The 17,051-nt window shown below is 40.4% G+C and overlaps 1 protein-coding gene across 2 annotated transcripts in view; it reads right to left on the minus strand.

Annotated features, from left to right (window-relative positions):
* The window catches only part of PTPRO (protein tyrosine phosphatase receptor type O), a 148,350-nt gene that overhangs the window by 77,866 nt on the left and 53,433 nt on the right, over nucleotides 1-17,051 (minus strand). The gene's annotated exons all lie outside the window — the stretch shown is intronic.

A 17,051-nucleotide genomic window follows, 5' to 3' on the forward strand; every position in this document is an offset into this window, starting at 1 on the left:
GTATGCTCCTTCCCAGCTGTTTCCCACCAGCCTTTGGAAGTTTAAAGCAGCAGAGAAAGAAGAAGGCTGGTGTTTCTTTGGGGTTCTGCTTTTGTGGCTGACAATAGGTTACATCAAGTATTGCAGCTCTGGGCATGTTTCTGTGATGATTTCTCAAAGAAGAAACCTCAGGCTTAGTGAGTCATGGAGTTTTCTGTCCACCAGAACTCCAGAGGAGAAACAAGCAGCACCCTGAGCTCCCTGCAATTCACAGTACCAAAAATCATTTCCAAGCAACAGCTTCTCCACAGCTTAATGAAACACCAGTAATAGGCTCTGCACTGAGCTCAAGCACCAGGCAAAACTGACTGACTTAAATTACCACAAGGATTAGGGACCATAAACACAATCAGCTATAAACAAAATCAGTCTATAAACAAAAAAAGGTATTTACCTATGGCAACAAAATGAGCCATGCTGTCCTTATCTCTGCTGCTGCAAGCACTTAAAGCGTGCATGTGAAAGTGAACATCCATGCTTGCACTCAGTATCTGCATGTTTATGAATAAACTGCAATCAGTTTGACAGTATTCTTCTTTCTTGCCTTATTAGCCCTGTGAGCTCTTCACTCAGTCCTCACACTTTGCATGCCAAAAAGGCAGACAGGAAAAAACATCAACATCCTTGTGAAGCTGCACACAAGCACAGAATGTCTACATAAATAAGAAAATTAGACCCAGAGACTAGAGACCATGCTCCAAAGAGCAGCAATGTCTTAGAATTGGCCACAGTAAAAAGAGAAGCTGGGGAAATCTTGGAATTTTTTTCCCCATTTGTCTGTACTTGAAAGAGAGGAAAAAAGAGACATGCATGACTGATGGTAATGGAAAACCTATTTGTGTCCAATTCACTGGAGAAAGAGCACAAGGACATATCATCCTTGTGAAATAATTTGTCTTGTATTCCTTGAGCCAGATGAAAGTCCCATTATGTACAAAACAACACGTGCAGATGAATACAGATTTGGGAGATCTATTATTCTCTCAATACACTGCCTTGGTGTAACCTCTGTCACGAAAAAGGCTCTTTCCAAGTGCCTCACACTGTCATAAAGTGTGACTTTTTCCACTAACCCAGAATAGATTTGAAAGTGCACAGCAGCACCGAGGAGTCATTCATGATTAGGGCTCTTGCTGTGAAACAAAACTGGCACATGCTCCTGGAACCCACAGCAATTAATGAGTGTGAAATCAAACAGTCACACCACACCGACTGTTCCCAGAGCAAAAATAGAAGGAAACAGCCACATCTCTATAGCCCTGGATGGCTTTGCAATTCAGAGAGACCTTTGTGAGCACATAACAGCTTCATTGCCTCAGATGAGGCTGGTGCTGATGTATTTCAACTCCTCAAAATCTTCCTCTTCACCCCACTAGGAGACACGAGGTACTCTTATCTCAGACACTGCTCATTACTGATTCCCTAACCTGACAAGGGGTTTGTGCAGGAACAGAAGATTTTTGAGATCTAAAGAATGATTATGAGGTGACACAGGTAAGATCTTAGCAAATCTAAGTTTTTTTTTTCCTCTTGCAGTGCTAAGGAAAAAACCCAAAAACCCCACAAAAAACAGGCCCAGTAGTCTGCCCAGTGCAGCACAGAGCACTGGAGCCTCTTCAGCCTGCAAGGCATTGTGCTGTCTCTAAATTTTCAGGGCTTACAGAACAACTCCATCTTCTACATCAAACTGAGTAATAAAAGAAAATAAAAAAAAGAAAAAAAAACACCAGAAAAAGCAAAAAAAAAAAAAAAAAAAAACAACCCAGAAAATCCCCCCAAAAAACCCCCAAAAACGCACCCCCAAAAAAAGAGAAAAACAGAAAAAAACCCATGAAACCCCCACCTCCACCCCCAGAAAAAATTTTAAAAAACAGAAAAAAACCCAAAAAACCTGAAAAAAACCCCTCAAAAAGCTCCCCAAAAAAACAGGAAAAAAAACCCAGGAAACCCCTGCCCCCCCCCAAAAAAAAAAAGGCAGAAAAAAAATCACAGGAAACCCCTGACCAGAAAAAGGAAAAAATACAGAAAAAAAACACATTAAAAAGGGGAAAAAAAAGGAGAAAAAAAGAAAAAAAGCTTTGAGTCACCATTCTTTGTTGAAATCTGCTACACTCACATTACAAATAATCAATTCCAAACACAAAAAATGATAGCTCTGACAGGAAAAAAAGCAGTCTGCATCAACACATGGTAAAAGAGAAGCTAGAAGGTAAAGAGCATGCTAGTTTACTAAGCAGTCCTGGAAAAGCCAGTAGCTCTCATTCAGATGCAGTTCAGAAAAACACAATTGCCCAACCTGGCCTGAATATAGCTGATGTTAATGTATTTATGTTTGTTAAGACACCTCAAGTATTTAACCTGAAGCTGAAAATCTTGCATGTTATTTTATTCACACTTAAATTTTGAAAAATTATTATGAATATATTTGATGTCTACATCTTACATGGATGGTTTTGGTTTGTTTCATGGTAAATATTTCATCTGGGGTATTCCTAGAAATTTCAGAATGCTTTAGCAAAAGCAGCTCAAGAATGAGGAGCTAGGGAGAAAGACCAAGAGCACAGATAGAATAATGATTATAATTCAAACAAAACTCCTCAGAGGGCAGAAGAAGCTACAACTGTGAGAACTAATTGATTTGATTCTACGTACACAAAAAGTGATAAGAAGGATTTTATACTGGTAAGACAGATTTATTTTTTTAAGAGAGATTTAATTAAATGCCTCTCAGATTTTTTTTTCTTTGAAATTTTAACTGTCAGGCATCATATCCAAAAGAAAAAACCAATACCATCCAGGAAGTAATTATCTGCATTTAATGTGCTGTTTGACTTCTTTCCTGCTACAGTGATCTCTGCCAGAAGGAGAAGCCAAGGAAGTTGGGGGAGGAGGGGAAAAAAAATTGATTCAGCAATTTGAGAAGTTAAATACATTTCTCTGTGTCTCAATTAACAGAGGGAGGGCTTGTTCTGCAGGGGGAGCAGCACCAGGTGGGGAGCAGCAAGGTTTATTTTAGTGAATTTGTGTCATGATGGAAACTGGAGGAGCAGAAGGGGCTTGACACAGCATTATCTGCTGTGAATAACAACCCCTGCAGCCACCACCCATCAGAGCTGTTCTTTCAGCTTGGGTGATCAAATCTGGGGCTTGCCCAGCTCCAGCCACTCTGGTTCTGCCCTCTTCTGCTGGCTCCAGTTCAACACCTCATCTTTGTTTGTCAGTTTTCAAGGTGGATGCAATCCTTACATTACAAGAGCCCTGTTTATCAATATTTTATTTCTCCTGACTTTGGTTTAGCCCAGCTCCTGTTATCTTAGATAATTAAGAGTTGAAGTGAACACTTAATATTTAAAACATATTTCCTATGTGTTTTGATGACGTCAGCTTTCATGTTCAATCCTTTCACTGGTTTGTCACTCTAGGACACCAAACAACACGACATGCACACACTGCTGTTCCCATGGTGAAAAAAGGGAAGTTTATTTTCTGACTCCAACATTTATAGATTTCTAAAAGTGACAGTGGATTGGAGGGTCAAAGTGACACCTCTCCAATGACACTGGACAAACCAACAGTCCATCAAATTTCTCCTCCTCCATAAAAGAATGTAAACCAATAAGTTACTTACAGAAAGTGTTTGAGAAAGTTCATTACAAGAACGTAAAAATCAGAAGGATTAGAAAATCTTAAAAAATCAGGGCAACACTGGTTTTCCTGCACAGACTAAGGTTTTGTCCTTTTCCACTCAATACTTTTGCTACCATTATTTGATGCAACGCTTTCCCATTACCTGCCTCCTATTCTGCCAGTAGCAGGAAATACAAATGCCTATTGCTGCTTCTACCTCTACTGCTCCCTGTAAATGATACTGTCTTGCCATCAATAATCAAGAATGCCTTCTTTATACAGAGGTTTGTGATAAATCTCAACAGCTTCTGTCGATTCGCTTCATGCATATATTTTAAAATTATATAAATAGGAAGCATATTTCATATAAAACTTGCATATGGTTTGCACTTATGTTCCTCACTTTTAGAATGAATTTTTAAAAACCAGAAACAGAAGTGTTTTGTGCCTCCAACAATTTGACTGTGTTAAATTCCTCAGTCTCTCTCTCTTTCTTCTGTATTGGTAGTTTGTTTTTTTTCCTGCACCTGCTTGATGTGGATTGATGCTGCTCCTGTGGAGATGAAGCTGGTTACCTCATCCAGCCCAACAGGTTTCCAGCCCTACCAGGAGCTGTCACTGCTCCTTCAGCCTGCATTGCAGCCATCCAGCATGGCTATGGGATAATAATAAATCTCTTTTAATTTTCATTTTCTGCTCTCCAAAAGGATAAGGGTTCTGCATCTCCTCTGTTCTGTGTGAAGGACATCATCATCCTTTACACACAAGAGCCTGACCCAAAGCAACGTGAGAACCCCACCAATAATTTTGTTTGAAAAGCCTTCAGTTGTGAACTATTTTCTAGTGTCATTCATGGCAGCCCAGAAAATTCCTCTGCTAAGTTTGCTCTGGTTTTGTGCACAGAAGTAGTGCTTTCTGACAAGAGCCCAAGAAAAGCCAGCCTGAAATAATGGTGTATTCCTCTGTGCACAACCACTGCAGTGACTAATCCCAATGTGCTCCCTTAACTCTGCCTCTCTCCCTTTCACAAGGCAGCTCACTCCTGAAAACAAATGAGAGTGGAGAAAAAAAAGCAATTTGTCCTCACATTATCTCCCCCACCATGTTTCCTCCCACTCCAAATTCAGCAGCAAAAGATAATGTTTTGGTTCACTAGCTGAGCCTACATTCCCAACTACTACATTAACCAACAGCAATGAAAGAATGGTTCTGGTTAATTATGTGGCTCTGCTGACTGGAGAAGATGAGAAAGCCTGTGTGGGTTATGGTACAAATGTAATGTGGGAAGTGCCCAGTCCATAGATTTGTGGGGCCATCACTGAGTTTCCCAGGAAGTTGGGGAGCACTTCAGTCTTAAACTGAAGAATTGACTGAAGCTGCTATCACGATTGGGAAATGCTCTGTATTTCTGTGATATGGTATCTTTCACTACAGAATATCAAAGTACTTTTCTAATACATGCTAATGAGCCCTTCCAAGATTGCTATAAATACAGTATCATGTGTATATGACTCATGTGGCTTATTAATTTTACATCACCTACCCTGCTGCTTGAGCAAGAGTGACAGACCAGCATTCAGGCAAATTCCTCTGTGAAAACTTTGCCAAAATAGCAGTACCTGTGTCTTCAGGGGTCAATCTGCCTCAAGGCTGATCCTGGTTAGCAAGATTCGGTCTGAGAGAAATGTTCCCTTCTTACCACAGCCCTCCCAGTACAGTTCTCTTGACAAAAATTTAGAGTGTTCTTCTAATAAGAAAATAAAGTCTAAAGCAACGTCTAACATCTCCTAGATTAAACATCCCATACTATGCCTACGGTGAGCAGCAGGGCGCAAGGAAGAACAGGAACTTTGCTGGGGGATGGATATGGATCCAAAAGGCTTATAGATCCTCAATGGGACTTGATTTTAATTAAAAAAGCAGGAGGGAAAAGCAATATTTAATCTCCTAAACTTACCTATGCCCTTAACCGAATGACATTTTTACTTTGCTTAATTAACTATTAACACTGAGTTCCAGAAAAGCCCTTTGTAATTTCAAAGTGCTCACTCTGTCCCTGTGGCAATTAGCCCATTAAGAGGTTCCACAGGCAGAGCCATGATGAAGACACGTGAAGGATTTGTTTGCTTGGTACTTTACAGGGCTCTGAGCCAGACAAATGATTTTTAATTGAGATAAACAGGACTCTGTGCTCATAGAGGTTGATGAGAGGTCAAGTTTATTAGCATGGGGTTAGCACTAGACAATGTAGCTTCCTGCTAGCTTAGAGGATGGGAAGGTAAAATAATGCCTGTAAACCACCACAAGTTAAACAAATGGTTAAAGGCCCCACGGAGGGTAAGTAATAGGGCTGAAACCACAACAACTAGATTTCTTTAGCCCAGTCTCAGTGGAATCAAGAAAGGTGGCTCAAACCACCCATTTCACAGTGATTTCCTTCTTTCCTGCACACAGGATGATTGATGTGGTGGAAATCAACCCAAACAAGGCAGGCAAATTTCACCAGCAGCAGCCACACAGGGGAGAGAACTGAGACAGGGTGGAGGGAAAGGAGAAACCCCCAGGAGCTGCATTGTTCTCTCACAGCAAAGATAAAAACAAGGAGAAAGTGGAGAGAAAGATGGTTCCTCCTGTGCTCCAAATGGGAGGAAGAACAGAGCAAGCAGCCTCCTAGGTGTCACTTAAACCCAGCAGCTCCCACCCTTCCCACACTGAAACCCACACCCATTTCTTGTCTTTGTTAATGGTTCCCCTCCATCCTGAAGCCAAATAACTCCAAACTTCTCAATATTCAAATCCAAGAGCAGCTTCTGTAGCTGGAGTGTACCCCTGAACTCTGAGCCATCCATATCCACTACAAGTTTCATTCTGTAGTTGCTATAATTATTTAGAATCCAAGCCTGCAAATTGAGATTTAAATAGAAAAATGTCAATTCTCTGCCTTTGTCAATTCAAAAAATACACTGAAGTTTAAACCTATTTAAGCCTTTCTTCTAGTAATTTAAGATTGAATTAAGAACTTTGCCATTTAAAAGGTTTCTATCTCAGCTTGGTACTGCAAGTAGTGTACATGGATGTGTTCTGTTTGTCAGTACAAAAATGCTCTGACATTCCAAGAATTTCATCTGAAACAGAGGGAGAAACATGAGAAAATTCAAGTACATCTGCTTGCACTTGAATTGCCCTCACCCCAATGGCCTTTGAATTGCCAAGGATGATCAATCCATGAAAAGCTAAGAAAAAAAATTGGTGACAAAACACGTGTGGTCACCAAGGGAGAACCTGAGAGAAACTGCTGTGCACTGGGATCAGTCAGTCATGGACTGGCTGGGGACAGCTGCTTCCACAGCCTGAAAAGCATTTATCACCATTTCTAGTAGGGCACAATTTGGAAAAATCAGTGCTCTTGTGAAACACCTGATGGAGTTAAAATGGAAGTGGCCCCTGTCCACAAGAGTTAATAACTTTGGGGAGGGGGAAAAATGACCTTAGGAGCCAGCTTGTATTTCAGGGGTAGGAGAAAAAGACAGCTGGGGGTTAAGGAGGTCAAGAAAGGAGGTGAAAATCTCATGCAGGGGGGAGAGTAACTTATTTCTTTGACCAGCAGAAGGTTGGGTGAAGCTGTGCAGCAATTTGGCAAATGAGTCTACCAGTTTTTGAGATTAAGGCCCCCATCTTCAAGACCAAAAGCTCCAAATTTGGTACTTTCCACTAAGTATATCTGCCAGGGGGTTGTATTATTTATATGTATTTTAAATTGGCTGGTGACCTGAGCTGTATCTATTACAGTCCAAATGCAGTTTGCATATCATTCATTATATAAATGAGGTTAGAAATGAACATAACTGTTTACTCAGAAGACATCCATTTAGTGAGCTGGCATTTCTTCATTACCCAAAATATATGATAATTGTCCATGTAATTCCTTCAGCAATTTAATTGCACACAGTCCTGCTCCTCCATGGAAATTATCTGTCAACTCCACACAATAATTATGTATCAGCCTCAGTTAATATTCAATCACACATACACATATCGTTGGATTGAAACTGGATTCAATTCACAGCAAGGTGAGCACTTTTTCTTAAAAACCTACAACAATTAGGTTTTTATAACATAATAAAAACAATCAAATGATTGAAGAGCTGCCATGGCACATGGTTTTAGCATATCAGAAAAAATACAGCTTTTCCAGGATGAAAAGTAATGGTAAATCAGGGTAGTCACATTCTGCCCTGAAAGGAAAGATTCCCCCTGCAGGAAGGGTGGGGGAGGCATTTCTGCAGCTGGAAACAGATTTTGCATTTTGCACTAAACTGTTGCAATTTATTCTACTTCCACTGGAAACTTGACTCATTTCTAATGTAAGTTAGCTGCAAGGCTGTCTGTAAGTTTTATGGTGCAGAGGGATTGGGTTCTGACAGGAAGCATTTCTCAGCCCTGGCACATCTGAGGCTGAGGTTCAGATCTTGAGGGAAATCCCTGAAAGATGGAATCGACATTGCCCTCAGATCACGTATGAGATACCAAAGTCAGGCTCCTTGTTTACTGTCACCTCCAATTTATCCTCTCGGAGACAGCCCCAAACAACATGTACCACAGAAGGAAAAGCATGAAACAGTGTATGTGATACAACCCAGCAAATCTGTCAAAAACATCTTAAATGTGTGTGTGTGTGTGCCTATCCCCATAAAACCACAAAGTATTCAGATGACTTGCTCAAAATAAATGCAAATCCCCAAGCCCCAAAAAATCTGACAGAAGAAGGTCTCAGCAGCTAAAAATGTAAGTTTGAAAACCGAAAAGGATAAACTGAAAATCTAGGTCAGGTTTTGTGATCTGTTGGTGACTGGTCTCAGCTTTTCTGAACCTTTTTGTTCCTGATCCTTACACATCCTCACGTTACAACTTAAAAAAAAAAGAAAAAGAAAAAAAAATCTGTCTCCAGATCCCAAACCTTTTGGTTAGCTAAATAAAGGGCTTTGCCCATCAAGGCTTTAGAATATTCTATTTTTCTTTAGACATTTATAGAGGAAAATACCCTGCAATGGAGTCTGTATTCAGAAGGGAACATAAATCCCCAGAATACAGACCCAACTCAGAAGGGAACATAAAGCCTTTATGATCATTTGGGCATCCAACAGTGATACAGAATATGAAGCAACCTGAACAAGTTTGCATTCTGCAGAGCCCACAGCCTTTTATTCTCTGTGCAGAGAGTAAACAGGAAAATCTAAATTAATTGTCTGTATTGAGGTTAGCATAAATCACTATGCTGGATCCCTGTCATACTCCTCACAGCCTTAAAAACAAAACCTCCCTACCAATTTCACCTCTTCTTGTAGACACCAAATTTCTGTAACTGTGGTGGAGAGCAAGATACAACCAGGTTGCAACAAATTTTGTCAAATATTTTTTCTTTTTTTAGGATTAAAAAAAGTAGGCAACCAACATTTTTTTGACAAGAATGTTCAGCACTTGGCAACAAAGTGAATCACAGCAGAGCCCCCATGGATCAGGTAGAGATCAGCATTAACTACAACCTCAAAACCCAGCTCCTTTCTCACAGAAAGTCAATTAAGTTACAAAAGAAAGTTTCAAAGAAGAAAAAAATTAACACAGAGAAATGCTTACCTCTCCCAAAATCAACCAAGAGAGACTCCCTGTTCCCCCAGGATCTTCCCAGCCCTCCAGCAGGAGGAGGGAGCATGTGGGTTTCCATTTTAATTGCTTTAATTTCATGCAGGTGGGGAACATTTCTTACTCATTCCCCACCCCTATCAAGATGCAGAGCCAAAAGACAGCAAAAGGGAGTTTGCAGCAGCAGTTCAGCATTAAAGGAGTTTATATGTCCCAAAAGTAGAAAACTTTAGAACAAACTTTCTCTAGATGATCATAAAACCCTCTTCTTCCAACCCAGGTCTCTGTGCCAGCCTTATCTCCACAGATTGCATTTATTTTGGAGGGGAAGTCTGACCATGTACAAAAATCAGAGAGAATTTTCTATTGAGTTCTGGCACACTGTGTGCCTCAGAGTGGACCTCAGTGCACCTCCAAGGGTCAAGGGTGGCTCTTAAAGTTGCCAGTGATATTCTGAAAACTCTCCTGCTGACTTTAGAGGGGCTTCTGCTCCTTAGACTCTGGGGAGGGGAAAAACTGTGAATTTGTTATCATTTTTAATATCCATAAAGCACGACCTGAGATGAACAGCTCAAGATGACTCAGAAATGCAAATTTTAGTATTAAAAAAGTTTTTTTTTTCATGTCAAGATCACAAAAAACCTCCCCTAGAGCCAAAGAAATGCATCAGTCTATTTTTAATGCGCCATATATATGTATAACAAGCACTTAAAGATTCTGTCTATTCAAACAGAGTTCTATACATCTGAGTAGGCTCAGGATCAAAAGTCAGGCTCCAATTTATGCAATTTGAGCTTACTATGGTAAATAAAGAATCTTCAGCTGGTGATCTCAGATATTTTTTCTGCTATTACACTCCTTCATCCAATTTTCCTGTTGCATTTCTGATACTTCCACTTCCTGTACTGAATGGATATCAAGCATGGAATACAACATGGCTAAAAATTCACAGTCTAGAAAAAGTTCTGATTTTAGATGCCGCAAAGATTATTTGCAGGACTAAAGAGAAAAAAACCCTTAATTTTTTTGAAAATGCTTAGCTCAGCCTTAGTTATAGGACCTCAGAAAAAAAAAGACAATGACACAACAATGCTGCAACATCAACTCCCATATTATTATTATTATTATTATTCTCTAAGCAAGTTCAAGGAAACACCTAATGTGCTTTTTTACACTAACTCAGGATCCTATTTCACAACAGAATTTCTTTAAAGTGGTCTAATTTTACTTTACAGGAAAAGCATAATTTTCAGGGTGTTTTCTTTATGGCCCAAGAGGCAGTTCCCTGAAGATCTAAAAACCTGCAGCTTTTTAAATAATCACTAATTTTATGAAAGAGAGATCTGTCATCTGAGTAAGTGATGTCTGAAAGAATAAGCAAATGGAAAAAATGATGGTATTTTTGCAGTTTGAATTAAAGAAACAAAATGTCTGGAAGGAAATTAGTTAGATAAGATATTAAGATGATGAAGCATTCTTTGATGCCCACTGAAAAGGGAACATCACTTTCTTGCCAGAGATATCTTACACATTTCAGGCAGTATAACCAAATAATAATTAGCTTTCCATGGCACTCAACAGAAATATAAAATAAAGAAACACAGCTTCAAAAATGGTTGCTGAATAATGTCATTCAACAGTTTTTGTCTTTGAAGACATGTGAAGGGCAGGTTTTCACACCTTAGGGAGGTTTTGCTTTTAAAAGTAAAGCACATAATTTATGCCTTTAAAAAAAAACCCCATCTTTAAATAAACGAAGGTTGTATTTTTCTAAGGCTATTGAACTAAAGGTGATTGTTGAAAACCAAAAATATATTGACAGTTGAACTTTCTTCCTCAAAAATATTTGTAGGAAAAAAAAGTAAAAATTAGCACTAAAAAATAGTTTGAAAATTTCAGCTAAAAGTACAGCAGTCGACACATCTCAACTCTAAGGCAACCAGAAATACAAAAACCTTGTTTCTTCAATAGTTTATTTTTGCAACTATGTGCAAATAATTCCTCTCAAAATCTCTTTATAGCAAGGGCCAAATCATGGATTTCATGTGAAAGCTCTACAGCAGAATGAATAATAAAACCAGCATTGCCCAAATTACTTGGAGCCATCTTCTCTTTTGAGCTGCTCCCACCAGACAAAAGGCAGGGGAAATTACAGGATTTTCTGGCTAACCCAGAGCCAGCACAGGGAGCTTGATCTGCCCATCCTGCAGCTGCCACCACGTCCAGGGAGGGAGCCAGGGACTGATGATGCCCTAAGCTTTAGATTTCAAATTTTTCAGATTCTTTACTGCCTTAGTGTGTAAATCTGAACTTCATATAAAGTGTTAGCAAGTTCTCTTCACACCTTAGTCAGCCTTTTCCAGCCTGAGAACCAAGGACAAGGTTTGGGTCCAAAAGTGTGAACCATGGTGAATTGATGAGAGCAATCTGGGAGGATGGGACTTCACAACCTGAAGATGTAATTGGACAATTAACCCCAATATGGAAATGGAACAAAACGTATAAAAGTGTGAAAAATCGTGTCCTGTCCTCCATCTTGGGTCCATCCATCTCGGGTGTAGCCCTGGCTGGGCTCTTGTTCTGCCCAAGGTGTAACCTTTGAAGGCTTTTTAAATAAATTCCCCTGTTTATTCCTTCAACTCTGTCTAGCCTCTGTTCCAGGCAGCCTCTCCAGGCATCACAAGGACATGGCAATGCTGTCTCTTTGAATGCTGTGGGTGGAAAAGGTCGGAGGTGTCCAAGGAAGCCTGGGAGCCATCCTGGCCTCCAGGGAAGGATTTCCATGCTGCACAGACTCAAGGAGCTCATTCCAGTGCACTTTGTCACACATTCTCCTCTCATTAACCAAGAAGGTTGGCCTGAAAATCTGACCCTAAAGTTTGGGAAAAGCACAAGAGGCCCAAAATGACAGGTACTGGACAGGATCTGGAGCCACTGGTCCTTGGAGTGCAGATGGACTGACCTACGTCCTGCTCTTCTGACCAAGCTCTTTTTTCCCCTTTTAGGAGAAAACAAGCCTTTCCATCATTCCTTATCTTTCCTATTATCTCATCCTGCTGCTGAGCCCACAACAGCAGGTGACAGATTGTGGAGAGGGCTTTCAGAGATATTGTAAATGCTTATCTGCTGTAAATCACAGCTTCACCCCCTCCAGTGGAATCTGCTGAGCTGTCCCAGCCCAGGGCCTGACTGCACATGAGCTGCCCCATGTTCCACCTGTAATTTAAATTAATGAGGAATGAATGTTATTATTTCTGGCACAGAAAAGGAGCTCCCCACACAGCAAGGGAAAATAATGATGGCAAGCTCGCTCTTCAGCCGTAACTCTTCAATGGGTTTACAAAGGAAGAAAGCAGCATTACCCTGTTCCACAAATTAAGGCACAAAAAGGAACATGTAGCCAGCAGAGCTGGTAGCAAATCCAGGGATAGGCTCTCAAAAGGCAGGGAAAAAAGACATCCACAAGGATTTAGGGTAGATTGGAAACCTACAGAAAAATGACTCAGAAAACCCAGGAACTGAGAAGCCTCATGTCCAAATAAAGCAAAGATGGTCTAATGGTGAAATGAGAGATCAGTCTACACATTTTCAAACATTTTCCAGTGGAGCAGGGGTGCCTTTGACTCTGAGCTAAAATCTTTCCTGCCTTTCTCAATCTGTATTCAGCTGCAAGTGAATAAACCAGCCTTGCTTTTGACAAAGCAGACCAGGACAAGAAAAAACCCACCGCATGAAATTATGACCCTATTTCAGAAAATGGGTAAAGTGCAGCAGCCAAGAGCCAGCAGGTACATTTGTCCAAAGTGTGACAGTGGTCACAGGGGTTCTTGAATGAGGGGAGAGACGAGAATGTTGATTCCATGTTCAGAAGGCTTGATTTATTATTTTATTATATATATATATATATATATTACATTATAAGTATGCTAAAAAGAAATAGAAGAAAAGGTTTCCTCAGAAGCTAGCTAAGAATAGAAAAGAATGATAACAAAAGGCAGCTCTCTCAGACTCTGTCCGAGATAGCTCCATCTTGATTGGCCATTAATTATAAACATTCAAGATGGCCCAATCAAAAATCTACCTGTGGCATTCCACAGCAGCAGGTAACCATTGTTTACATCTTGTTTCTGAGGCCCCAGCTTCTCAGAAGGGAGAAAAATCCCAAGAAAAGATTTTTCACAAAAGATGTCTGCGACACCAAAGCTTGATAAAGATCCATACAAAGACCCTTAATAAAATTGCTCCAAGGAGCTACAGCACAAAGGGTCACCTCCAGCTTGGCACAAGTTCAAGGGAGATTCACCTCAGCTCTGAACTTGACCCACCCTCTCAGTTCTGATGGGCACTGCCAAACTCTACCCTGGTCCAAATCTCTCATTTAATGGGAACATGAGGGCTCAACATCCTAGGCATAGGTAAAAGTTAACTTTCTGAATTTTAGGTCTATGTGTATTTTTTTTTCCTGACCTGAAAGGAAGCCATCTGGATGAAAATCTTCTGGCTGTAGCTGCCAATGAAGGTTAATTAACAGAATTAATGTGTGACAGGTTGTCCCTGCAGATCCAGCCCTTTCCAGTGACAAATGACAACATGTGCATTTATGGCCGCAGGAGAATTCCGGGTGAAACTTTTATCATTTAGCTGTCCAATTATTAAGACAATCTGCATGATCAAGCTGGGGAAGTTTATCCCACATAAAAAAAAACCCAAGCTAAACCCAGATTCAACCAAACCCCCCAAAATACTTTGGTACGATGCTTAAAATGGCAAAACGAGAGCCTATATTTGGGTTGTAAATAGAGATTTTTGTGGCAATGCTTGTCAGTTTATCTCATAATCACTGAAGTGGAATGATTTACTAAAGACCTTAAAATAATACTATAATCCCTATTTGGGGAACTAGATTACTGTATAAATTCATCCAGGGAGTTAATTTAGGAAATTCCTAGCAGAGTTGTGAAGACACTCTCGACATCCTAATTTCTTATTCTACACTTAAACCTAGCAGTTTGTCTAAACTTTTACTGCCAAACCCTACCCTGCTGAATTCTCCATCTCAATCTTCCACAAGCTTAACTAGTCCTTATGTTAAATACACCCAGAAATTGAGTGTTTTCAAACAGCTGTCCTCAAATATTCACAGTCTTGGGGCAGGTGCCAAAAGCATGCCAGGCATCACTGGCAGCCTCACCACATGTCTCTGGAAGCTGGCCCTTTGCACTTCACCTGACAGAGTTTTGAGTGAAAAACCTCATTTCTCTCCTCCTCCTCAGCCTCAGTTTGTTACTTCTGTTCTGTGTTTTAGCCAGGCCTCTGAAATACAGCATTGAATTCATCCACATCCCCATTACTTCCCTGTGCACTCATCAGAGCTTTTGAGCTGGGAATCCAAGCATTGCTCTGGCCCAGGAAAACACACATCTATTGAAGTCTCAAAGAGGAATTGTTTTTAAAAACGTGAGGATTCCAAATGCCAGCTTATTTATCCACCTCCAATTGCAGCTCACCCTGCAGCACCCTGCACTAACAGAGCTTCACTAATTATCCTTTGGAGGTGAGCTGGGCTACTCCAGCTTTGATGCTCTGCAATTAAATGTATTCCAGCAACCACATGGGGGAGAGGGGAAAAAATACAGCTTCCAGTTCTGCAATGACCTACTTACAGCATTAAAGCACTGAGGGGAAGGGGGAGGGCTGGGAGAGGTCTAACTACAGCTTAATGCAAGCTGACACTGATCTGGGCTTTGGAATACACAGCAATCAATATCAGATATTACTTCACATCCTACAGAAAATATTGGTGAGATGGGCAAAGTTAATGACAGGAAGAAATTAATACAAGGCCTTGCTTCTCAAAACCTGCAGTAGTTTTAGTATCCACAAGCCCTTTGTGCCTCCCCGGCCGTGCCCCATACCACAGCACTGCTAAAGTTTGTGTAAAATTCACATTATTCGAGCTAGGGAACCTTAGCACTCTCTCCCTGTCTAGGAATACCTTCTACTCAGGCAAGGAAAGGAAGAGAATCTGATTTATTTAGCATCACTAAGCTAAGTCAATGCCACAGATTGATTCCAGACCTTTTCATTCATGTTTTAAGCCTGTCCCTTCCCCCAGTTTTCCCCCACCTCAGATTGTCTTTAGTCTTTAAGACATTTAAGCAGAATCATTAGAGAAAGGTGATCATGGGAACATTTTAAATTCTGTCAGTGATCCCAGAACACTGGATTTTTAGGTATGGGATGTATTTTGGGATATGGTTTCTCTTTTCAATATTCCACTATCCTGGCACATGCAATTTAATTTCTGGACTTCATACTAAGCACAGTGTTTATTGGTGACAAATTCAAATGACAAGCACACACTTAACAGTGTTATTAAACTAGACTCTCCCAAAAAGACATATACTTGCAGCACGTTGAAATGCCCATTGTTTAAGTATCAGAGAAAATGGTTTGAAAGCCTAACTGCAAAAAATAAGCTGAGCAACACATGAGTAAGAATTTAAAAGCCTTTCTAAAAGTTCCTTGGAACCTTTTGTATAACATAAAGCAAAGAAAACCCCTATAACGGTCTGAGATAATCACCTGCCTTTTTTTTCTTTTTTTTTTCTTTTTTTTTTTTTTTTTGAGTCAGATGAAATATTAACCTTCAGTTATGTTCCCAAAACTTTACAAATATATTGGAAATATCAAATGTATAAGTGTATAATGGTTATCCTGAACTAAGTATCTAAGAATCAAGAAAACAGAAAGAAAAGTGAAGGTGAATGTGATATTTTATCCTTTCAGCCCCCACCCAGATAAGGAGCAACATCCAGCAGCACCACTTGCCCCAGCCAGAGGATTTTCAGCCTGCATTATTAGCTTCCTTCAGTATTCTCTAGCTCAGTAGTTGCATTGCTGGAAGGAATCATTCACATCTGTGGAATTTACTAATCCTCTTCTACAGCTGTCACAGAAATTGGCTGTTCTCCCTTTCCCCAACTATTTCTGAGTCACACTACCTAGGGCTGAGAGCTTGTCATATCTGATAACTGAGGCAGGGCCAGACACAGTCAGTACTTGAACAAGAGACAGCCAGAGAGAGGAGATGATGCTGCTTAATCAATGGACAGCAAATTACACTTTGCATGATCCTGCACAGAGCATTATTCCCTCAGCACAGCCAGTTGTGATACAACTGACACAGCTGGAAACAAAGAGAAGTACTGCTCCTGCCTGAAATGACAGTCAGAATATAATCATTTCATGAACACCTCTAAATTAGTCAAAATAGCTATGATCTATTGCATCTGAATTAATGTCCTGCAAGAAAGTTGGCAGGAAAGTCCCTCCATTCAAACCACAGCAAAAATCTCATTGCTCAGCCAGAGGTTTCATTTAACACCATGTCCATCACTGCAGTGCCATGGAATGGAGAAGCTCTAATCTCAAATTTACTCAGCCTGCAGCAGAGCATCAGATAAACCAGAGCTTCCTGCAGCCAGTCAGCTGCACCTATTTATAAACCTTGGTGCCTCCAAAACCCAGGCAAAGTTAAAGTGAGCAGGCAAATGAGAAGGTGGGGCAAAAGGTGATGGTTTGCTGCTTTCCTCAAGTCTCTCTCCCTTCTGGTAATCCTCTGTAAATGTTAATAAAACTGCTTTTCTACAGCTCGGAGAGAAGGAAGCATTCCCTGGAGAGGAAGACCATAATTTTCTTCTTTCCTTGCTGTGCACCTGAGATCCTGTAAGGGCCTCTTTATT

The sequence above is a fragment of the Agelaius phoeniceus genome, chromosome 5 (assembly GCF_051311805.1).
Source record: "Agelaius phoeniceus isolate bAgePho1 chromosome 5, bAgePho1.hap1, whole genome shotgun sequence".
In the NCBI taxonomy this organism is placed as follows: Eukaryota; Metazoa; Chordata; class Aves; order Passeriformes; family Icteridae; genus Agelaius; species Agelaius phoeniceus.